This window comes from Oncorhynchus kisutch, linkage group LG3 (assembly GCF_002021735.2).
Source record: "Oncorhynchus kisutch isolate 150728-3 linkage group LG3, Okis_V2, whole genome shotgun sequence".
NCBI classification, from domain to species: Eukaryota; Metazoa; Chordata; class Actinopteri; order Salmoniformes; family Salmonidae; genus Oncorhynchus; species Oncorhynchus kisutch.
Genome location: NC_034176.2, coordinates 26,759,130 through 26,784,671, shown reverse-complemented (window position 1 = coordinate 26,784,671; position 25,542 = coordinate 26,759,130). Strand labels below are relative to the sequence as shown.

Below are 25,542 nucleotides of genomic sequence, written 5' to 3'. Positions count from 1 at the left end.
CATGGATCACACTCCCATACTCTCTTGCCTGTTGACACCGGTGGTGTGGGATCTGGATGCGGACATCGAGCGGGCGTTACTTACAGAGCTCGCTTCGCCACTCCTCCACTAACCTCTCTCCCTTTCAGTGTGTACTAGGGTATCAGCCGGTTCTGGCACCTTGGCATCAGAGCCAGATCGAGGCTCCTGCGGTGGATGAATGGTTTAAGCGCTCGGAGGAGACCTGGGACGCCGCTCATGTGCATCTGCAACGGGCCGTGAGGCTTCAGAAGGCGAGCGCCGATCGCCACCGCAGAGAGGCCCTGGTGTTCGCACAGGGGGACCGGGTCTGGCTCTCGACCCAAAACCTGCCCCTCCGCCTGCCCTGCCGGAAGCTGGGTCTGCGGTTTGTGGGGCCAGTCAAAGTCCTGAGGATCCTGTTGTATTTACAGTCCGTAATGTGGGCTCGGTATTATCGACTTGTATTTGAAAGTTTTGAGTAAATGTACGTGTATTACTCATCTCTGTTGTCCTGCGCCTGACTCCTCCGCACCAGCTACACCCAGACCAATTACAGAATCATATTACAAAACAGGTCGCTCGGTGCTTGCGAATGGGTTTTGAAAATGTTATATTGACAAGTGTCAGTTGGGATGCAATTGTGCATCGTCTCAATTCCCATTTTGCCCAAAACAGTGGCAGACTCGAGTGATCACTATGAAACACATCAGCAAGAGTCCACTCGATAAAGGGCTTAGGAGCCAAGTGTTCTTTCAACATAACATTGGCGAAGTGTTGTCTTATGTAAACAAGTCTGAGGCGCAGTGGTCTGTCTCACTATCTGTAGGTTCTGCCGTAAGATTGGATAGAGCGCAATCAGCGCCGCTGTTTCTCTATGCATAACAATTCTCCCTAGGTGTTACCATCCTGTGTTAGTGGGCAAGTGGGTATGATCGGAATCAAAACCCAACCCTTAAATATCCAATGGATCTAGAAACGTAACAGCTTCCACAAATCTCACCAATCTCTCTTTTGGAAGATACTGACTTTATTATTTGATATCTGTTTTGCCGACTGGCCTGGACCCCCACCGACCCATCACGACTGGACTACCGACGTGATTCGCCCTAGGGGGTCTCAACTGGCTCCTCCGACGCGACGTCACCTGAATGCCCATCCGCTAGCCTGCTTGCCGCGGCCCACTAGCTGTCTAGAGCACATCGGACTGTTAGCTTAAGAGGCCCATCGGACAAATTTTTTGGCCACTATACCTATTTTGCCAACTGGCTTGGTTTACCACACAGAGCCCTGCTGATCTGTCTGCCGACGTAACTGCACAAGGGGACCACAACAGACTTTCTTCTGTCGCGACGTCCCTCAAAGGCCATTCTGCTAGATTGCTAGCCCCGGCCCGCTAGCTACCTGAAGCCACTTGCTGGACTCCTATGATCACTCGGCTACGCATGCCTCTCCCTGACGTTAATATGCCTTGTCCATTGCTGTTTTGGTTAGTAATTATTGCCTTATTTCACTGTAGAGCCTCTAGCGCTGCTCAATACCCCTTAGTACTTTAGTTCCACCTCCCATACATGCGGTGACATCACCTAGTTTAAATGATATTTCTAGAGACAATATCTCTTTCATCGTCACTCTATGCACAGGTTCAACCCCACTGTATTCACATCCTACCATACTCTTGTCTGTATATTATGCCTTGCCCAGAAACCGTGCCCAGAAATCTGCTCCTTTTACTCTCTGTTCTGAACGTACTAGACGTCCAGTTCTTTTAGCCTTTAGTCGTACCCTTATCCTACCCCTCCTCTGTTCCTCTGGAGATGTGGAGGTTAATTCAGGCCCTGCAGTGCCTAGCTCCCATTCCCCAGGAGCTCTCATTTGTTGACTTCTGTAACCATAAAAGCCTTGGTTTCATGCATGTTAACATTAGCCTCCTCCCTAAGTTTGTTTTATTCACTGCCCTAGCACACTCTGCCAACCCGGATGTCCTAGAATCCTGGCTTATACCACCAAAAACCCTGACATTTCCATCCCTAACTACAAGATTTCCCGACAAGATAGAACTGCCAAAGTGGGCAGAGTTACAATCTACTGCAGGGATAGCCTGCAGAGTTCTGTCTTACTATCCAGGGCTGTGCCCAAACAATTTGAGCTTTTACTTTTAAAAATCCACCTCTCCAGAAAAAAGTCTCTTACCATTGCCGCTTGCTATAGACCACGTTCTGCCCCCAGCTGTGCCCTGGACACCATTGGCGAATTGATTTCCCCCCATTTATTTTCAGAGCTTGTGCTTCTAGGTGACCTAAACTGGGACATGCTTAACACCCCGGCCATCCTACAATCTAAGCTTGATGCTCTCAATCTCACACAAATTATCAATAAACCCACCAGGTACAACCCCAAATCCATAAAAATGGGCACCCTCATAGATATCATCCTAACCAACCTGCCCTCCAAATACAACTCAACTATGCTGTCTTCAACCAAGAACCTCTCCTTCGTATCGTCTGAGATCCCCAAAGATTGGAAAGCTGCCACGGTCATCCCCCTCTTGGAAGGAGGAGACACTCTAGAACCAAACTGCTACAGACATATATCTATCCTATTCCGCTTTTCAAAGGTCTTTGAAAGCCAAGTTAACAAACAGATCACTGACCATTTTGAATCCCACCGTACCTTCTCCGCTATAAAATCTGGTTTCCGAGCTGGTCACGGGTACACCTCAGCCATGCTCAAGGTCCTAAACGATATCATAACCACCATCAATAAGATACAATACTGTGCAGCTCTATTCATCGACCTGGCCAATCACCACATTCTTATCGGGAGACTCAACAGCCTTGGTTTCTCAAATGACTGCCTCACCTGGTTCACCAACTACTTCTCTGACAGAGTTCAGTGTGTCAAATCGGAGGGCCTGTTTTCCGGACCTCTGGCAGTCTCTATGGGGGTGCCAGGGGGTACAATTCTCAGGCCAACTCTTTTTTCTGTACACATCAATGATGTCGCTCTTGCTGTTGGTGATTCTCTGATCCACCTCTGCGCAGATGACACCATTCTGTATACTTCTGGCCCTTCTTTGGACACTGTGTTAACAAACCTCCAAACGAGCTTCAATGCCATACAACTCTCCTTCCGTGACCTCCAACTGCTCTTAAAACTAAATTAATGCTCTTCAACCGATCGCTGCCCACACCTACCCAAACGTCCAGCATCACTACTCTGGATGGTTCTGACTTGGAATATGTGGACAACTACAAATACCTAGGTGTCTGGTTAGACTGTAAACTCTCCTTCCAGACTCACATTAAGCATCTCCAATCCAAATCTAGAATTGGCTTCCTATTTCGCAACAAAGACTCCTCCACTCATGCTGCCAAACATACCCTAGTAAAACTGACTATCCTACTGATCCTTGACTTCGGCGATGTCATTTACACATTAGCCCCCAACACTCTACTCAGCAAATTGGATGCAGTCTATCACAGTGCCATCCATTTTGTCACCAAAGCCCCATATACTACCCACCACTGCGACCTGTATGCTCTCCTTGGCAGGCCCTTACTTCATATCCGTCGCCAAACACTCTGGCTCCAGGTCATCTACAAGTCGTTGCTAGGTAAAGCCCCGCCTTAGCACAGCTCACTGGTCACCATAGCAGCACCCACCCGCAGCACGGCTCCAGCAGGTATATTTCACTGGTCACCCCAAAGCCAATTCCTCCTTCGGCCACCTTTCCTTCCAGTTCTCTGCTGCCAATGACTGGAACAAACTGCAAAAATCACGGAAGCTGGAGACTCATATCTCCCTCACTAGCTTTAAGCACCAGCTGTCAGAGCAGCTCACAGATCACTGCACCTGTTCATAGCCAATCTGTAAATAGCCCATCCAACTACCTCATCACCATATTGTCATTTATTTGATTTATTTTGCTCCTTTGCACCCCAGTACCGCTACTTGCACACTCATCTTCTGCACATCTATCACCCCAGTGTTTCATTTTCCTTACTGTAATATTTTTGCCACTATGGCCTATTTTTTGCCTCACCCCCCTTATCCTACCTCCTTTTCACACACTGTATATAGACTTTCTCTATTGTATTATTACTATGTTTGTTTATTCCATGTGTAACTCTGTGTTTGTAACGGCTGTTTGAAGAAGAGGACCAAGGTGCAGTGTGGTACATGTTCATACTTTTATTTGAACTGAACACTGAAATAACAACAATAACAAAGAGAACGAACGAAACCGAAACAGTTCTGTCTGGTGCAGACACAAAAACAGAAAACAACTACCCACAAAACACAGGTGGGAAAAGGCCACCTAAGTATGGTTGTCAATCAGAGACAACGATAGACTCTGATTGAGAACCACATCCGGCCAAACACACAGAAATAGAAAACATAGAACACACAACATAGAATGCCCACCCCAACTCACGCCCTGACCAAATCAAAATAGAGACATAAAAGGATCTGAGGTGTTTCTTATTTTTCCCCTTCAAAAGTAAAAAAAATGGCACTTTATATTTTATGTAATAAAACTTTGTTAGGTAAGAATGTTCAAAATTATAATTTTTGCATTGAGTAATGGAGACAATAACGTGTCTTTTGATACTTTAGCTGCAGTCCTATGTTGAGTTAATTTTGAGATTTAGCCAATATTAGCACACATGTCAGTCTGGGGTAAGTTGTCTCAATGACTTTGGGGCAAGTCTTCACATGTGACAACTTGCCCCAGTATACATAGACACATAGAACATGCTCAAATAACATTGTGATATTGTGTAATCAGCTCTGATAATAGTATTAAATGTTGCTGTAAATGTATTATTATATATATACATGTAGTTTACAGGTGTAGACATATCCCTGGACTACACAAGACAGGCTCTGGTGTGTGTGTGTGTGTGTGTGTGTGTGTGTGTGTGTGTGTGTGTGTGTGTGTGTGTGTGTGTGTGTGTGTGTGTGTGTGTGTGTGTGTGTGTGTGTGTGTGTGTCTACTAACACACTACATGCCTACTGTATGAGACAGTATATACACACACTACTTCATACAGTGGCAACAAGGATAGTAGACAGGGAGGTGGGTGTAATAAGCCTGTAATGAATATGCGATTGCAATGAGGAAATGTGTTTTTGAAGGAAAGAAGAAAGGAAGGAAAGATGGTTAGAAATGCTAATAGAAAGACAGAGAATGGCAGCACACAATGTTAAAGGCAGTGAGGCAGGTGAAGTTGCAGAACAAATCAATCAGGAGTACAGCAAAGGATTTTGACATAAATTACCGTACTCTGACCCAGTATTGTCAAAAGATTACCAGAGAAGAAGTTGAAAGTCAGACAGCCATGCCAACAACAGCTATACAAAGCTACGGCCGTTTTTTTCACCTGATTTGGAGATGCAGCTTGTTCAGTATATTACTAGGTCGGCTGACGTTTATTTTGGTCTGTCAACCAAGTGAGGTCAGAAGACTTGCCTACCAGTTTGCTGTGGCACACCAGCTGAAGTTCGCACCAATGTGGGCAGAAAAAGAAACGGCCAGCTCGGAGTGGTTTATAGGCTTCTTAAAGCAGCACCCAATGCTGTCGCTGAGAATGCTGTCTACGGGCTGCTAAAGAGGCACATCAACACCGCATGTGATGCCTGGATGAGGAATAATCCTGGGAAGACAATGTCAATTTATGACATTCCTGGGATTGTGGCAATCACCTATCCTTTGGCTGCAACCCTCTTGCACATTCAGGCTGGATTTAGGGTGGCTGGGGTACAACCTTACAACATGGATGTATTTCTGGAAACCGAGTTTGTGCCATCCTACGTTACAGATCGCCCCATTCAGAACCAAAACCTACCAGGCCCCAGCAACATTCCAGCCCAGCCAGGTCCCAGCACCAACCTACCAGGCCCCAGCACTATTCCAGCCCTGCCAGGCCCCAGCACCAACCTGCTTGGCCCCAGCACCATTCCAGCCTTGCCTAGCATGAGCTCAGACACTGCCCAGTTCTTATGCTTGCACCAGCTCACCCTTGCACAGCAATGCCATTGCTGACAGTGGACTACCAACTCCAGACGGCCATGTCCAAAAGCTGGCCCCCAAAAACCAGCTTGCAAAGGAGAAATGGTGCAAAACAGCAATTCTAACTGACACACCAGTGAAGCAGGCACTAGAAATGGAAACTAATAAGGCACAATCTAGCAAAAGGCTGTTTCCGAAGAAAGGGAAGCAAGGAGGGGGGAGGAGTCAAAATCTGGATCTGCAAAGAACAAGAAGGCAGCTAAAAAAAGAAAAATCATATAAGAGTATTCATCAGATGAAGAGGAATGCTTCTTCCTCGTCTGTGTGGAGCCATTTTCAAACAGCCTTCCAAAGGAGACTTGGGTGAAGTGTGTGAGATGCAACAAATGGGCCCATGATGCTTGCACCTCAGACCAGGCAATTTATGTGTGCCAGACCTGTGACTCTGAAGATGAGTCTGATTAGTCCAGATATGGATGTACGTCGTATAGGCTGTTACAAAACATTAGTGCGTTAGTGTGTTTAAACACCATGTCTGTTTTGTTAAGACTTTAAACATTTAAGCAAGTTATCTGCAGCATTACATTCCATTCCGATTCCAACAATTACCGTGGATCTATGTACACGCCAGAGAACGTTCGATTTCAAAGTTCAAAGTAAAGTGGTTGTGCCACTTAATTCATGTGTGCTCTGCCATCATTATTGTTTTGATTGAAAGGCATGATTTGCCAGAGTCTCTAGTGTTGTGTCTTTACTATCATTAAATTGAAGACTTATAGTTTTTATCAAAGATTCTCTGTAATTAGTATTACGCGATCAACTGATTAATCATGTAACTGTAATTAACTAGGAAGTCGGGGCACCAAGGAAAAATATTCAGATTACAAGGTTATAATTTCCCCATATAACCTTTCAGATATTTTCATATCTGATCAATAGTCTTCTGATTAAGGAATTATTTACATTACCTCACGTTAGTCTCATTCCAAACGTCGTAAATTGTTGGTTATCGGCACGAACCCAGTCTTCACTATGAGTCATCCATACATCAATTGTCTTAAATCATTTATTTATTACTAACTAAGTAATTCACAGAAATGCATAAGCAAACAGTAAATATGGTTACAAGAAATGATAGGAGAATGTGCCCTAGTGGGCTAAACCGACATTGCGGCTTGTTAGACAAAAGGGGAAGTGGGGGTCAACTGAGATGAGACACTACAAAGTTGATAATTATAACAATTGAAATGCTAATCCTTTGCACATGAATGCTCACTCATTTGGGAACAATTGCAATCAATATATATATTTACGCTCAGTGTGTCGTCGGGATCTTTGTTGAAAAGTTTGTTTCTGTTGGAGAGTTTCGTCCTCTCTCTCTCTCTCTCTCTCTCTCTCTCTCTCTCTCTCTCTCTCTCTCTCTCTCTCTCTCTCTCTCTCTCTCTGTCTCTCTCTCTGTCTTGGTTAGAGGGGATAGTTCAGAGTGACATTCATTCATTTGTTATAGAATGGATGTTTCGGCGGTTGTCGTTCTTCGCGTTCAATGATACCGAATTCCTAGCTGCAGACTAGTAATTAATATCACAGACTTGTTCTTATTCTGTCGGTATCGATAGTCTAAGAGTTTAACCACGTGGTATGGTTAAAAGATTCAGCAATGGTCTTCAACCTTTGTACTCCAGTGAATGAGAGAAGCATGGTCTGGTGATAATTTCTCAAAGTTGGGTTTGACAGTCCAAAATCATATTACACAATTTTACAAACAGTATCATACTCACTCGTTCATCCTTATACAACAATTAGATGTAAACCTCATATCTGAGGCTATTACATAAACAGCGTTATGGTAATGTGGCCACACCGTTTCCCATGAGCTTCCCCAAGTTGTAACAAACGGACCAGTTCGTAGCTGGATTCTTCACCGATCTTTTATACTTTCTCCGGAACATGAACTTTGTTCGTACTTCAAGTTCTGTGAGGTGGAAGAAATTCCTTTGTTCTCTATGAAAATTGTCACAAGTGCACACTCTCTATTTAACGGTGTACAACTCCGTACTGAAATAAGATATGACGATGTAATGAATGCAAAATATGTGCCCAAGACTTCCTTCTTTCATTTGGTATGACATTTATACCATTGTGATGTATTGCGCGCAGTAAATGTTAGACAGCGTGAAAAGTGTGACAACATACCTCGCTCTCCCCTACTATACAGTATATTGATGACAGACATCAGAAAAGTATACATAATGTAGCAAAGACATCCATCCAGCCATCGTCAGCTTCAACATTGATGAGCTGGAAATGGGATGAGCAGCGTTAGGGAGCGTTTATTCCCACAGAACCCCATTTGGAATGATTTCACTGGGACCCTTTTACACTATCAATGATAGCTGCCATGACTTGCTTAATAAATTATTTATCAGGGTTTTGAGGATTAAGGCTATTTTAATTACCAATTGATAAAACGACAGTATATGTATTGAGAGTGTGTGTGTATTTGTGAGTGCATGCGTGCCTGCATATGTTCAGGGGGTCGGTCGGTGGTCGGTGTGTGCATAATTTGTATGTACCTATGCAAGAAGCATGCAACATACATGGATTAAATCAGCATGTTTATCTCTCTTGGCATGTCTGGCTTCAGACATCAGAAAAATTCCCATAATGAACCAGTAAATAGCATCGATGGTCAGCTCCAGATCATCTGAGCATGCATTGCCAACATTGATGAGCTGAAAATGGGATGAGCAGCATTAGGGGAAGATAAATCCCTACATCTGAAGGATTATGGCTTTTTTGACAACCGTAAAACGCTTAAAAAAAATGTAATTACATGGTGAATTTCAAGTCCAAAAATTGCAATGTAAAAGTTGCTGTGCTGATTTGTCTCTGCTTCTATTTTTCCTTATTGCAAAGCAGTTTAACTACTGGATAGATGGCAGACAAAAGCAATTATAGTATTTAGTTATGGATATTTATGTATAATAGAATGTTTATTAATAATTTTGAAGTAGTGAATTGATAATCCTTACTAGAGATGGGTTGTGTGTATCTTAGACTTGAATATAAACCATGCATTGTTGTCAATGCATGTATTAGTGCAGATCATTTGAGTTCGATTCATAGGATGCAGCCCTACTGATTATCATCTTATCAACTATAATCTGAATTGTTAGCAGACCCATGATATTCTGGGATAATTAGTGAAGTTCCAACCTCTGTGGTCATTCTTGTCCTACGCTGAGTCAAGCTTTATCATCTTTCTAATTAGACCACCTTAATTTCATTATACTCTCTATCTATGGAAAGCAAGCAGTGAAGAAAAGGCCCTTGGGTCATTAGTATGCCATTAAGTGCCCATGTAATGGCCAGAGATGATAATAGCAGCCTGGCCATGCTCTCTGCAGTGTTCAGGCCACATACACCACTGAGTGAATTATCCAGCTGATAGGGAGAAGCCCAGCCTGAGGATGTTGTTAATATGCCAATGTGGGCTCATGCTACCCATGGCTGGCTGAGATTGAGGCTGTGCCACGCTGGCACGCTGCAGCTGTCTGTCTCCTAATGGGAAATCATTATTTTGCAGCCTGACCCCAATTCAGAGCAGCGCAAAGACGGAATGACTTGAGTGAATGCTTTGATAAGCATTCCAAACCTAATAGCTTGGAAAATGGAATTAATTACGGTGCGCAGGGACATAAGTGTTTATAGCCTGTTCTCTTTGGTATCCTCAGCACTTGTCTTCTAACATCTGTCATTTCAACTAGGGAAAGGGGGAATGAGTGACAGGTTTTTGTATAAGTCCATATAAGATGGAGCTACAGAAATATGATTTCCTTCTTATATAATGATCAACTGTTATTACTTTGAATTGTGAAGAAATCCCAGGTCCGAATCCTCAAAGGATCCCCGTAGGAGTGCTGATCTAGGATCCATTGAGGATAATGGATAAGATTATATGGACAGGTGGGGACCAGATCCTAGATCAGTACTCCTACTCCAATATACTTTGTGGCTATGGGCCATGAACTAATAAGTCTTCAAACTTTTCTTCTTCCAGATTATTTGCAAAATGTTTGAGTTTCAGTGAACAAATCTTGTTATAGTCTACCTACAATATGCAACTTGAAGTTTTTATTTTTTTAACTAGGCAAGTCAGTTAAGAACAAATTCTTACTTACAATGACAGCCTACCAGGGAACAGTGGTTTAACTGCCCCGTTCAGGGGGAGAACGACATATTTTTTTCCCTTGTCAGCTCAGGGATTTGATCCAGCAACCTTTCGGTTACTGGCCCAACACTCTAACCTCTAGGCTACATGCCGCCCCAGTGCTTGGATTTAGATATTTGATATTGTTTGTAATGATAACATAGGACAGATCTTGATAAGCCCAGTGAAAATAGTATTCGGTGTACTAGGGGACTAGAGTAGCCCATTGGCCAATGTAAGGAGACAAATGTGCGGTACCCCGCTCAAATAACTTTGAAATTAAATGTCTTAAATTGATATATAAAAAGGAGAAGCAGGCTGTGATATTCAAAGCTATTAATAGAGATAGAGAGAATTTTCGAGGGTATTCTATTTAGAGTTTTCCAGAGTGAGTAGGCCTATTTATGTTTTTGCAGTGTTCAAATGTGAATAGGAGAAGACCACGTTCTGTTGAGGGAAGATGTCAAGGAGGCCTGAAGCAAACTCCTCTGCCTGCAACATTCAGCCTTTAATGTACGGTGTTGGCTATTGCCCAGGCTACGCTAGCCCTATGAGTCATGCCTTTAAAAGCCCCCACCATAATAGCCAGCTATTCACAATATTCCCGATTAAACCTGGATGGACAATCAAACCAGGAAGCCAAAAAGCCTTTTATTTGTTAAATATTCGTCACTCAGACCTGGATTTAATGCTATTTCAGAAAGGGGTGCAGGGAAGGGGATATTCAAACTGAGTACACTGGATGATGTTTTCAAAAGACAACATCAAATCACTCACTCTATTACAAGGTAAAATTAAAAAAGACTGTCTGGTCAGTGTTGTCTTGGTTATTGCTCGAATAGATCCTAGAGCAGAGGTCCCAATGTTGTTGTGTTTGAGGACAGGAGTCATGTGGTTTAACTTATATCCAATTTAGCTAAATGCTGTTTCAAAATGTTCTTTACCATTACTGCATAGAGATTAGAGTGCAGATTATGGTTGTAAACTGAGTTTGACACAAAACACATGTAGGACTTCTGATCAGTTAGGTCAATCGCAACAAGTTTAAGCCCTTGTCGCCAAACTGATAGCAAAGTATGTTCACTAGCCCTCCCTGGTAGTTGCGTCCAAACTGTTACAGTATGAAGTAATGTATCTATTCTCACAAAGGAGCACAAACATTGGTCAGATGCAGGTCTTTCAACACTCTTAAAAAGTGCACAGTCCTGTTGGGAAATCCCAGGTGCTGACTTGCTAGAATACAATCGTATTAGAAACTAGAAAATAACAGGAGACCATCAAAGAGCTGTTCTAAGCTATGGCCCCCACCTTGTTTAGTGCTGTTGCTAACAGAGAGAAGGGGCAATTTGCTCAATACAATAGGGCCATAAGCTAATTTAAAGGTTTCCACATAGACATTTGCCTCCTCCAATTTCACTAATTAGGAAACCTTGTCCTAAAACGAGTCATTCTGCTGACAATTTGTGTGAAGTCATAGATACAGACCCCCTACTGAACACATTATCATTCTGGGTATTCTGAATATTATGTTCCCCAAAGATCAAGCTAGGTTCAGGAACTTGAAGACTGGAAACAAAGTAAACACATGATTTAGGAGGCTATGAAATTATAAATAAATGTCCTGACACCCACAGCAACATTGTAAAGTATACAGTTGAAGTTGAAAGTTTACATACACCTTAGCCAAATAGATTTGAACTCAGTTTTTCACAATTCCTGACATTTAATCCTAGTAAAATTCCCTGTCTTAGGTCAGTTAGGATCACCACTTTATTTTAAGAATGTGAAATGTCAGAATAATAGTAGGTCAGAAGTTTACACTCAGTTAGTATTTGGTGGCATTTCCTTTAAATTGTTTCACTTGGGTCAAACGTTTCGGGTACCGTTCCACAAGCTTCCCACAATAAGTTGGGTGAATTTTGTCCCATTCCTCCTGACAGAGCTGGTGTAACTGAGTCAGGTTTGTGGGCCTCCTTGTTCACACACACTTTATCAGTTCTGCCCAGAAATGTTCGATAGGCTTGAGGTCAGGGCTTTGTGATGGTCACTCCAATACCTTAACTTTGTTGTCCTTAAGCCATTTTGCCACAACTTTGGAAGTATGCATGGGGTCATTGTCCATTTGGAAGACCCATTTGCGACCAAGCTTTAACTTCCTGACTGATGTCTTGAGATGTTGCTTCAAAATATCCACATCATTTTTCTTCCACATGATGCCATCTATTTTGTGAAGTGCACCCGCCCTCCTGCAGCATCGCACCCCCACAACATGATGTTGCCACCTGCGTGCTTCACGGTTGGGATGATGATCGTCGGCTTGCAAGCCTCCCCCTTTTTCCTCCAAACATAACGATGGTCATTATGGCCAAACAGTTCTATTTTTGTTTCATCAGATCAGAGGACATTTCTCCAAAAAGTACAATCTTTGTCCCAATGTGCAGTTGCAAACCGTAGTCTGGCTTTTTTATGGCAATTTTGGAGCAATTTTGGAGCTTCTTCCTTGTTGAGCGTCCTTTCAGGTTATGTCGATATAGGACTCATTTTTACTGTGGATATCAATACTTTTGTACCCATTTCCTCCAGCATCTTCACAAGGTCCTTTGCTGTTGTTCTGGCATTGATTTGCACTTTTCACACCAAAGTATGTGTATCTCTAGGAGACAGAATGTATCTCCTTCCTGAGCGGTATGACGGCTGCATGGTCCCATGGTGTTTATACTTGCGTACTATTGTTTGTTCAGATGAACGTGGTACCTTCAGGCGGTCGGAAATTGCTCCCAAGGATCAACCAGACTTGTGGAGGTCTACAATTTTTTTCCTGAGGTCTTGGCTGATTTCTTTTGATTTTCCCATGATGTCAAGCAAAGAGGCACTGAGTTTGAAGGTAGGCCTTGAAATACATCCACAGGTACACCTCCAATTGACTCAAATTATGTCAATTAGCCTATCAGAAGCTTCTATCCTTTTCTGGAATTTTCCAAGCTCTTCAAAGGCACAGTCAACATAGGGTATGTAAACCTCTGACCCACTGGAATTGTGATACAGTGAATTATAAGTGAAATAATCTGTCTGTAAACAATTGTTGGAAAAATGACTTGTGTCATGCACAAAGTAGATGTTCTAACCGACTTTCCACAACTGTAGTTTGTTAACAAGCAATTTGTGGAGTGGTTGAAAAACGAGTTTTAATGACTCCAACCTAAGTGTATGTAAACTTCCGACCTCAACTGTTTATCTGTATATCTTAGGCCTTTTATTTCTAGTTTAAGAAGGTGCGGCTTAATCAACATAACCTAATTCTGAGTACAGATATCTCAAGCCTTCACCATCAGTTCATAGAAAAAATCCCATTGTAATCCAATGAAATATTCAAAATCAAGACGATATTGTATATATATTCAGTACCCAGACATCCAGATTTACAATTGTGTATGATTTTTAAAGAAATGGTTTTGAGAGCTTAGCTGTAGAAGAGATAATCAATGCTATAATAATTAATTAATTCAGTTGTGGGGCCCTTGTGAGACTGCTCAGTTCTACTGGATTGCGTCTTCAAAAAGGAAGGCTGACCACCTCCGAAGTAAAAATAAGAAAAAAAAGCAGTGTACAATAGTTGCTTCGAATGATTAACATATTTTGTTAAGTTCCTGTTAGTGCTTCCAGTGTGAATTCAAATGGCCACCGGACTATTACATTGACCCCCCTCCCCCCTTCATTTTTTTGTCCACTGCAGCTATTTGCTGTTTATTATCTGTGAATAGTCACTTCACCCCTACCTACATGTACAAATGACCTCTAAACTATACCCCCGCAGACTCGGTAACGGTACCCCCTGTATATATCCTCATTATTGTTTAGTTTATTTGGTAAATATTTTCTTAACTCTTCTTGAACTGCACTGTTGGTTAAGGGCTTGTAAGTAAGCATTTCACGGTAAAGTCTACACTTGTATTCGGCGCATGTGACAACTAAAGTTTGATTTGAGTGTGTGTGTCTATTTGTGTGTGCATACATGCGTGTGCATGTGTGTATGTACTACTAACAGAATCAGTTAAATATTGTGATATTAGTTTCATTATTTAATGGCACATTAATATCATTTGATCTGTTTTAATGAAGTGATAATGCCCGAGAAGCTAGTGTTTGGAGAATATATTGGCACAGGTGTTGTTAGGCATGAGACAAAGTCGAGGCTCAGCAAACCGTGCCAATATGTCCTCCATACACTGGCTTCGAGGGCATTATTACTTTTATACAAAGGGGTAGCAACATATTCCAATAATGATTGACATATTTTCATGACATTTGTTTTTTAATTAATTAATTAATTCATACTATTTCATCCTTCGACAAGATATAGTCCGGACACAAATATAGGGTTGCTACCCAAGCTGGCTGCTCGTTCGTTCTATCGGTTTGGTTGCCAGAGACGCGACCCAGTTGTTCAGTCTTTTTGTTCTGTATCTATGGACGTGAGCGCCCCATTCGTTTGTTCTAAATGTTCTATTGCCATACTGGCTGGTAACGTTATTATCCCTTGCTTGCTAGCTAGCCAACTACGGCTAACTGACAGTCACGTAAAACAGTGCAGCCAAAATAACAACAGTAGCTGCATTTTGTTTGTTTAAGCTTTTTTCTATTGACATTTATTTGGATACATCCATAACAATGAGCTAATAATGCGCGATTTCACCTGGCAGAGAAAATGTACTCTTTCTGACACTGTTGTTCAGAGGAGCTAGCCAACAACACAGCTAACACAATCGCTTCAAATTGAAGCTGGAAAGACTGCAAACTAGCTGCACTTCATTTCATTTGACCTTTTTTTCAATTGACATTTCTTTGTATATATTTGTAAAAATGATACCACCTGATTCATGATTTCGACTGACTGAGAAACACTGCCTGCCTGTCTGTCTGTCCAGACTAAATGTTAGTGTAAAAGATATGTGAGATAATGTCTAGATGTGTTTTATAGTGGATCAAGTTTATAAATTGCCTGTCTGGGCAGATGAGACAGTGGATTGCGCAATTAGATGGAACAGAGTAAATAGGCATTTTAACGTTATAGATTTAGCCGGTGGTAGTTAGTGGAATAGACACCGGCTGGTGTGCGGTTTTAACCAATCAGCATTCAGGATTAGACCCACCCGTTGTGTAATTGTACATAGTTCAAAGCACTGTAGACCATAGAGAGAGGCCTTTGAATCAGCAAGCGCTTGTAATGTAACAAGAGCCCTCTGCTTAATGGAGTCAAGATTCCATTTAAAAGAGTAAAAGCAAGTATGTATGCACTCTTGCTTAAGGCTTTAATCTTGCATATAATTGAGTTAAGCTGAGTGGGTACTCTCTTACTATTGATGGAAGTTTTTGGTCCTGCATGCAATGTGGCACATACATATGTCATTTTGGTGTTTAGATTGAGGTAATTCAGTTATTACCTTTCACAAATGAGCTCAGTGATCTAAATGTATTTCATGCATTATACCACAACTATTGCATGCAATGATCAGATTTATAAAGCCAGATGTTCATTTCAACATCCCTAATTCAATCACTAGAAGATACAACTGACACACATACTGTTCCTCTCACACATGTTGGCGCAAAACCATTCCTGTCCCTCAAATACAGACTAACATCCCTCAAAAATCTAGACTAACATTTCAACAAACTATCTACTAACCCTAACCTTAACCCTTATCCTTGCTACAGATGGACTATCCAAATAAATTGAGACCAGATTTTTGCATGCAATTTATCTGTAAATCTTCAGCCTATTTCACTTTGCACCCTAACGTAAAAAGAAATCCTCTAGTTGAGAGGGAAAATGTTTAAACCGCTCTTTTTTTTTATCTTACTCTCTCTCCGTCCCCCTCTACATTTCCTTTGTTTTCTCAGGTACCACAGCAGTTGAGTGCCCTGACGTTGAACAGGTATGAGCAGCCCGTAGTGGATTACTGCCAGGCCCAAGGGGCGCTGCACCTCAACATGGGCTTTGAGCCCCCCTCCCAGGCACAGGGCTGTCTGAGGCCACCGGGCTGCAGTACAGGTCATACAGCTGGTCTCCCCTCTGCACCCACCACCTTGCTCATACGCACGGACCCCCATTCCCTCCAACAGTGACTTGTGACCTGTGCAGATGGGGAGACCAGACCAGTGCTCCCCTCTCCATCTAGGCTACTGAGCATGGTGTTGTTACAGTACTGTATACCGCAGCAGATAATGAGTGAAACAGATACAAATCTGCACTGAGGAAAAACATTCTGACTGGAGAATCTGTTATTAATGGAGAGAATACATTTATCTAACACTGAATATACCTTGACTAATGAAAATATTCATTAATGGAAATTGCAGTGTACTGTTACAGTATATTACATGATAGCTGCCCCTTTGATGTCCATTATAATTGAATATAGTCCAGTTACAGTATCACATTCCTTCTGCTTCTAAAATGGTCTCCAGCATCATGGGGAGAAATATAAAAAATGACATGATTCATTACTCTTATTGAACTTATTGACTCTGCTGCTCACAGTTTCGGCACCTTCACTGTTTTAGGTAAGTCATTATCTACCAAATGCAATAATAGATCTGGGGAAACAGTAGGGTGAGCAATGGAATAGCAGAACAAATTAAAGACTAACAGAGCTGAAAGGTTTTATGCTGCTTTTTCTAATAATGCTGCCAGTCAGAGGCCTTACAGATTTTCCAGTCCCCGTAGCTATTTCATTTCAAGAAGTGAGCCACTCAAATGAAATGACCCACAACGACAAGGGCAAACTTGGTAAGTGATGGGCACACCGTTTTCATGTCAAGTGTACAGATTACATTTATTTTCCAGAAGTACATTAATGAATATTTTTATTATTTTTGTGATTTTTATGTTAATTCTACTATAATGCAATTATTATTATTTATTTTTTTGTTTCCAAGATGAAAAGTAAAATGTTGATGCGTAATAGACTAATTGTTTTCATGTCAAGTGTAGCCTACAGCTGACATATCTTGTCAGAAATACATATTTGTTATTGTGTTGATATGGATTTGTTCATCATGATCATCATTGCATTTTTATGATTAATGTAATGACAATTTATTTTATATTAATGTCACGTCAAACGTCAATCTAATTGTAGGATTGTCTCTCACATACCATGTGTAGTTACTTAAAGGGAAGCATTTTAGTGTGACCATTAATTGACTTTGTGACCTCAGATAATGACATTCACCTAGAGATCAGCAGTGAATTCACTCATAGTGGAGATAGCTGTTGTAACAGCTTAACCCAGACTGTCTAATATTGATGCCTGTCTGCTCTCCCCAGCTGTAACGCATTAGATCTTTGTATCCCTTTTCCCCAATGTCTACTGTGACTGTTACAGTTTTCATCAAGGAGCCTCATTTGGATGTGGTTCATACTCATACTCCACTTCAAGGACACATGTAATAACAAAAACCCAATGAACTTGTTCAATACTATGAATAGGTATCAAATAAAGTGTCTCGGCTGATTCATGAACACTGCCATTTGCCCATGAAGAGGAGGAGCCTTGTCTGAAGTTCAGATGAACTTGAACATGCCCTGATTTGGGTTTGCAGGCTGGGTATGAGAGTGTGACTGACATTTTGTGAAGTCGAGGACTTGCAATATTGGCTTGCTGTTTGAAGAAGATGTTATCCTGATTTCTGTTAATTAAACCATATAAAATATCAGCTTGAACTGTCGTCACACGATAAAATTATATTTCAATAGATTGTCTGACCAAATGTTTTTTTATGCTCATTGAAGAAAAAATTCCTGTGAACATTAAAATTACTTTTAACATTTATTTACTGAGATTTAATTTTTACCATGAAATTACACTGCTTATCATGTCTGAGAGTGTGGTGTTTTGGGATAATCTTGACCACAAGTAATACAGTGCTGAATGATAACTTTTTTTAAATGTTATGTTCTGCATCAAAGCATCACTGATCTGAAAAATGTATGAATAATTTAAACAAAGTAAAGTCATTATTAACTGATGCAACACCATTTACCTAATTGTCATATCTTTAAACAGTATCGTTTGCTTTTGTAAATTGTGAGATTTTCGTGTGCATGGTGAGGAAGGAGACTACTTTCCACATCATACTCAAACTCAGATAATGAAAAGCAAAGTGTATTGAAGAGGATTTATTGACTTTATAAAGCAATCAAATACACTGATTGAGCTCAATCCGGTGGCATGCTCAGGATAGCATACATAGAACATTTATTTCCCAATTATTCTTCACCCTCTGAGTAATTCCCATCCCAGGGAAATATTCATTGACAGTGCATAACTGCTATCATCAAGAGAGAAGAATGAGATTCTCTCAGTCTTAAATTCGTCTGAAATACTTTCTTCAAGGCTGCCACATCCTGGTTTGTCTTTGTTCTCGACTATGCAAGAATAACAGTCTTTGTCTTCTTTCTGAGACTTAATCATCTTCAATTTGCTCCATTTTCTGACTGTGGACCTAATTTTTAGAAGTGCAAAGTTTGCTGCAATAGCAAGAAAAGTTGGTTATTTTTCCTACCTGGACTCAAGGGTAGATCTGGATTTTTTTTCTCATTTTGTCTGTCATAGTTGAAGTGTACCTATGATGAAAATTACAGGCCTCTTTCATATTTTTAAGTGAGAGAACTTGCACAATTGGTGGCTGACTAAATACTTTTTTTGCCCCACTGTATGTTACAAATTACAATTCGTATGATATGCAATTCATACAATATGTTACAAATTTGCTAAATGTATGAAATCCTAATGTTAGCTAGGTGGCTAGACTACGGGTTAGGGTTAAGGATAGGGTTAAGTTTAGGAGCTAGGTTAAAGAGCTTGGGGAAGGGTTAGCTGAAATGCTAAGTAGTTGCTAATTAGGTACATTTCTAAAGTTGTCGATGATGAGATTGGAAGTCGCAATCTTTGGGTTGCTAGACGTTCGCGTTATACTTCTGACCATCCACCCCGACCAACCACTCTATTTTCTTTCTTGCCTTAAGTAACCTTCTGTATTATGTAACCATACCAAATGTAACATATCGTACTAATTTGAGTGTCCTGGATTTATATTTAGTCTATGAGACCAGGCAGATTCTTCACCCTGCTTTTTTATCATCTTGGAAGGATAGAGTTTTTTTTTTACTTCCTCCTAAGAGCTATTAAAAGTAAGCCACACAGCGCTTTTTATCATTTGGACTTACGTCCTTTTCTTCTGTTTCTGCTTCGGGAAAATTGTCCAGTGGTGTGAGAGGCATCTCTGAGAAGCCTGTCTTCACTCCTGATGGTGAAGAATAGGCCTTGAACCTTTTGAAAAAGGGACAAAAAGGTTTTACATTTAAATGGTGCACTAACCAAGAGTGACCTCCAATACAGGTGATTCAAAGCATAATATTAAGGATGCATTCATAGACACATTTTGTGCAGGCTTGCACGGATGATCAGATTTGTACAAGGCCTGTGGAAGTGTTTAACATTTTAGAAACATGTCAGCATGAATTTACATAGAATCTGAAAGCTAGGCCAACACTCTGTTTCCTGTTAAGCAACTTAAAATCCTACACAATTTTTGAATAAATGTTTTTTTCTCAGAACAGAAGGTACATTTAGTTGCATGGCCTACATTATAAGACACACATTCCCATCCAGTATATCTCTGCAGTAGCCTACTTATCTTGTGCTTCTTAGAATTACAGTTGTGGCATTTGTGATTTTTAATCCCCTTTATTTTGTTTGTCCTTTGTATCATTCAAATGACATAACTAACATCTTATAAATAAAGAGATTAGATGACGTAGCAGTAACAGATGAAGTAGTGCTTCAGTACAGTGGTCTTCAGTTTTTCTTTGCCCCTTTCTTTGTTCCTGTGTACTGGGTATTGTCAACTTGGAGTTGTGTTAAGACTTCAAGCAGGCTGGCAGGGCAGCTGTGAAAGCTCCTGATTTCCCTTGGGATGTTTTGGGACTGCTATGCCAACACTTTCAGATTACCTTTGCCATTCCAGACAGAACAAACCCAGTATGGCGTCTGTCCTGCACCCAGTTTATTTTTAAACTCCTCTATCCTCTCAGCAGGTGGTGTTTTTTTCTCTAAAGCAGTCCTCTGCCTTGGCCTTGGTTTGCAGGGTCAAGGGTAAGCTACATCATCCCATGGTTTTATATATTCAGTCTTATTCTCTACAAAGGCTAAGAATGAGGCGATTCCTCATATCATACACCGAATCAGTGTTCAATGAAGAACTGTAAATGTTGGAATCTCAAAGCAAAACAGCAGTATGAGAAGATGTGTAACACAATGAAAGAGCAGATAAGATCATTGATTCTATTTTTTACTGCCTGTCCCTTGTTTCCCCCCATATTGTTCCATTTTCACACAGTGGAAATACCATGTGTACCGTGGCACTGACTCATTTCTAATGATGGAGCATGTCTATTTGTTGACTGTTTGGGTGATGTCTTTGTTGTCTTCGGCCTCTCTTTATATGTAGTGTTGTGGTGTCTCTCTTGTCATGATGTGCGTTTTGTCCTATATTTGATTAATTTAAAAAAATCCCAGCCGACATCCCCGCAGGTCTTTTGCCTGTTGGTAGGCCGTCATTGTACATAAGAATTTGTTCTTAGCTGACCTGCCTAGTGTTAGAGCGTGGACACTATATACATAATTACATTGAATATGTATTGTACTTACCTGAAGTATGGTATGATTGCTATTCATGTGTGCATGGTAATTATTGGCATTGACCGTGACCTTCCCCTTTGATGAGGTCATCATCCAGAGTTGGATCTGTACAAGGCGACTCTATATCATATGTTGAGTGGGCTGTATCGTTTTGCTGTATTGGTACCGTTTGTACATGGTTGTACACCTTTTATTTTTTAGGTTGAAAATAAAGGAAAGTAATATAAAAATGCTTGTGGGCATTCCTTGTCAAGTTACTACATCTTTTTGGCAATGAGGATAAAACGTATAAATCTACATGGCGATGCACTAGCTAGCTAAGAAACAGTGGAGGCAGTCAGCTAGCTAGCTTAATGAGCGACTGAGAGCAGCCACCGCTGGAGGGAAACGCTAACAGTGACAATCAGCAGCAAGTGAAAATCATTAACGAGGACCAAGAACAAGTTGACGTTATAATGGCAATGTTTGGGACTATCACTGAGTTTGTGGAAGAGAACGAGGACTGGACAGAATATGTGGAAAGGTTGGGACACTTTTCTTTGGCAAATGGAATTACAGATGAGGCTAAGCAGGGCTCTATTCTTTTGAGTGTGTGTGGGGCTAAAACCTCAAATCTAATGAGGAATTTGGCTACACCACGGAGACGGAGAGAAATTCCTGTTGTGGCTCTAGTTGCTCTCGTTCAGACTCGCCACAATCCAAAGCCTTCAGTGATTGTCCAGAGGTTCAAGTTTAACTGCCATTTTTGGAAAACAGGTCAGTCTGTTGCTAACGTTGTTGCTGAATTACGTGAACTCTCGAAACATTGTGAGTTTGGGGCTATGTTAGAGGACATAGCCCCAACAGTGGAAGTGGTACAGTGCATCAGGTGACAAAAGAGGCGGCAGTGGAAAAGCAGTGGAATGCAAGTACCCGGATACGGTCTGTCACAATTGCAAGAAAAAGGGACACAGCTAAAAAAAATGCAGGGGTCCTGGGAGCAAGCCAGAGGGTGGGTAGACTGGACAGGGAAAGTTCACAGCAAAGAAGTCACTGTCAGCAGCACATTACCTAGAGAGCACAGAAGAGGAGGAAGAGCATTGTTCCTACAACATGTTTAATGTGAGTGAGCCCCACGCAGAGCCTATCTATGCTACAGTGGAGGTAGATGGAAAACAGTTGAGGATGGAGATGGACACGGGGCTTCTGACTCTGTTATCAGTGAGGAGACCTACAAACAAATGTGAGGCTCAAAACAGGCTTCCGCCTTCACACCGGCAGGGATCAGACTGGGTACGTACAGCAGGGAGAGCATACCATTGCTGGGTGCTCTAGAGGTGGACATTGCATACAACATGGCTCCTGGTGGTGAAAAGGAATGGGTCTAGTTTACTAGGGCATGATTGGCTCACCAAAATACAACTGAACTGGGGTGAGATAAATCACACACACTGAGTGACTGAGGATGCCATTCAAAAGTACCCTGAGATTTTCAAAGATAAACTGGGAACACTGCAGGGCACTGCAGTTAAGCTGTTTGTGGATCCTCAGGCCGAGCCTTGCTTTTTCAAGCCCAGGACAGTGCCTTACGGCATGAAAAAAGAAAGTGGAGGATGAGTTGGAGCGGCTGCAAGTAACAAACATCATTACTCCCATTCAGATCTCCCGCTGGACAGCTCAAATCATTCTCGTTATGAAAAGTGACAGAACTGTGCGTACACGCGGGGACTACAAACTCACCATCAACAGAGCCTCTAAGCTGGACGCGCAGGACCTGTTTGTGATGCTTGCAGGGGGCAAGATGTTCTCAAAGCTTGACTTGAGTCACGTCTAGCAATAGCTCCTCCTGGACAAAGACTCAAAAGAGTATGTCCCAGTCAACAAAGTCTTGTTCAGGTACAACCGCTTGGTTTTCGGAGTGGCATCCAGTCCAGCCTCATGTAGCAGTGTACTTGGACGACAGCCTGGTTACAGGGGAGACGGAGGAGGAGCACCTCCACCATTTGTACCAGATGTAAAAGAGATTCTCTGAGGCAGGGCTGCGCCTGAAGCGTAGCAAGTGCACATTCCAAGCACAGAGTGTGACATACCTACGTCACAAGATCACAGTGCAGGGTCTGTGTCCTGTGGAGTTCAAAGTCAGGGCAATCAAGGATGCTCCAAACCCCAAGAACATGTCCGAGCTCAGGTCGTTCCTGGGCATGGTGAAATACTATGGTAAGACCCTCACTGAGCTGTCAACAGGGATGGCTCCACTTTATCAGCTGCTCCACAAAGACTGTAAATGGAAGTGGGGGCCAGCACAAAACAAAGCTTTCAAGGAAGTGAAAGCACCACTACAATCAGCACAACTGCTGGTTCATTTTGACCAATATAAAGAGATCATTCTGTCATGTGACGCCTTGCCCTATTGCGTTGGGGTAGTACTCTCTCATCAGATGGAGGACGGTCAGAGAAACCCATTGGATTCGCATCACGCATGCTGACGAGTGCTGAGAGTGCTTATTCACAGTTAGACAAGGAAGATCTGGCCATAGTCTTTGCTGTGAAATGCTTTCATCAGTACCTCTACGGTCGTCATTATGCACATATGCACTGACCACAAACCACTGATGAGCCTTTTCAGTGAATGAAGATGCATTCCTCCCATGGCTTAAGCAAGGATACAGTGTTGGTCCCTCACACTGTCAGCTTACCAGTAAACTATTGTGTACAGAGAGGGGAAGGACAATGCAAATTCAGACGCACTCAGCCGTCTCCCGCTACCAGAGATCCCCGCCACAACTGAGGTGCCTCCCAAGACAATTTTCCTAATGGAGAGATTGTTAAACTCACCTGTGAATGCCAAACAGATCAAACAGTGGACAGACCGGGATCCTATCCTGACCCAAGTGAAAAGATTCCTCATGCAGGTTTGGACTCCTGTCATAGAGGATGATGGACTGAGACCTTATGCAAAGTGCAAATCTGAGCTGAGTGTGCAGGATGGCTGCATACTCTAGGGGTCCAGAGTGGTTGTTCTGTCCCCTGGCCGTTCACAGGTCATGGATGAGGACCATGAGGCTCACCCGGGTGCCTCCCAGATGAAGAGTTTAGCCAGATCTTACATATGTTGGGTTAACATGGATCTGGATGAAGAAAACAAAGTGAAATCATGTTCTGAGTGCCAGATCAACCAGAAGATGGCGCCACCCACACCACTACATCTGTGGGAGTGGCCTGACCACCCATGGGCCAGGCTGCACATAGACTTTGCTGGCCCTTTCGTGGGCCACATGTTCCTTGTCATGGTGGACGCGCACATGGTGGAGGCTCACATCATGAGCAACATCACAGCGACCACAACCATCAAAAAGCTTTGGCAGGTGTTTGCAACCCATGGTCTGCCTGACTATGTTGTGTCTGACACTGCAACAACCTTTACATGTGACTTGTTCCAATAATTAATGCGGAGAAACGTGATTCGCTATGTCCGCAGTGCGCCGTTTAACCCGGCCTCGAACGATTTAGCGTAGCAGGCTGTGCAGACAATGAATGAGGAGCTCAAAAGGATGACTGGGGAACCATCACAAATAAGCTCTCTCTGTTCTTTTTCCAGTATCGCAACACGCCACAAACAACAACAGGACAGGCTCCAGCTGAGATGTTGATGGGCAGAAAGCCTAAAGCTCACATGGATCTACTGCGTCCGGACATCAAAGCACTAGTGGAACGGAAGCAGGAGAAACCATAAGAGAGACATGACCACCACGTGAGGGAGAGTCAGTTAAAGTCAGCTGCGTGTCAGCTGCGTGTGGTTAGTATACAAGTTGAAACCCCACAGGAAACAGTATCTGAGGAACAGGGGCATTCAGTGGTTCCTGCAAAGGGTTATGGAATTTCTCGCTCCTATGCCCTCAGACGCAGCTCCACTGGGACACGCCTTACCTGTGTCTTGTGGCACATGAGGAGTACTGTGCAGATTAGTCTAGTCACAAGCCTCCTGAAAGACTAGCTCTGTAGTTGAGACTGAGAGTCTTGTGGTGTTAGTGTTTGTTTGGAGCAGCAGACCTAGTTGAATAGAAATAAGGATTGTCAGATTTGTTGTTTTTGTTTACATTTACAGTAACAATAGCAGAAGTTATCAAGTGTTGTGAAGAACAAAAACAAAAAATTAGCTACCTGGTTAACCGTGTGTTCTTTCCTTACATGGGGGATTGAAATGAAGGGGGAGAAGTGTCATAGTGTGGACACTATTTAAATAATTACATTTGTTGGAATGTGCTAAACTTTGAACATTGAGATATTAAATGAATGATAGGAAATGAAAGAGACTGGGTTATGTTCGAAGTTAATGGTTCTCAGACGAAAGAAGAAGGCTTTGGAATGTGTTTGATGGAGGAGAGGAGAGCGATGTGTTGATACAGGGGAGACAGATGGACATCTGTGTATTAGATGAAAGAGGGGTTGAGGTCTTGAGGTGAGGACAGATTCTTTTAAGAGAGTAATAAATGTTTGGAACTCTCTTTATTAGCTTCCTGTAGAGCCATAAAATGTAAGGATTGGAGAGAAAGGGGAGTGTCTTAAGTAGGATGCATATAAACTGTGAAGTCTGAAATCTTTAGCTGTCTGTTTTCAGCTGTACAGAACCTTTG

The 25,542-nt window shown here is 42.1% G+C and overlaps 1 protein-coding gene across 1 annotated transcript in view; it reads left to right on the top strand.

The window, feature by feature from the left end:
* Nucleotides 1-18,058, top strand: part of LOC109873593 (leucine-rich repeat transmembrane neuronal protein 4) — a 67,308-nt gene extending 49,250 nt beyond the window's left edge. The window contains exon 3 of the mRNA XM_020465239.2: nucleotides 16,125-18,058. The gene's annotated coding sequence lies outside the window, so the exon portion shown is untranslated. The remainder of the gene's footprint in view (nucleotides 1-16,124) is intronic.
* The last annotated feature ends 7,484 nt before the right edge of the window (nucleotides 18,059-25,542 follow it).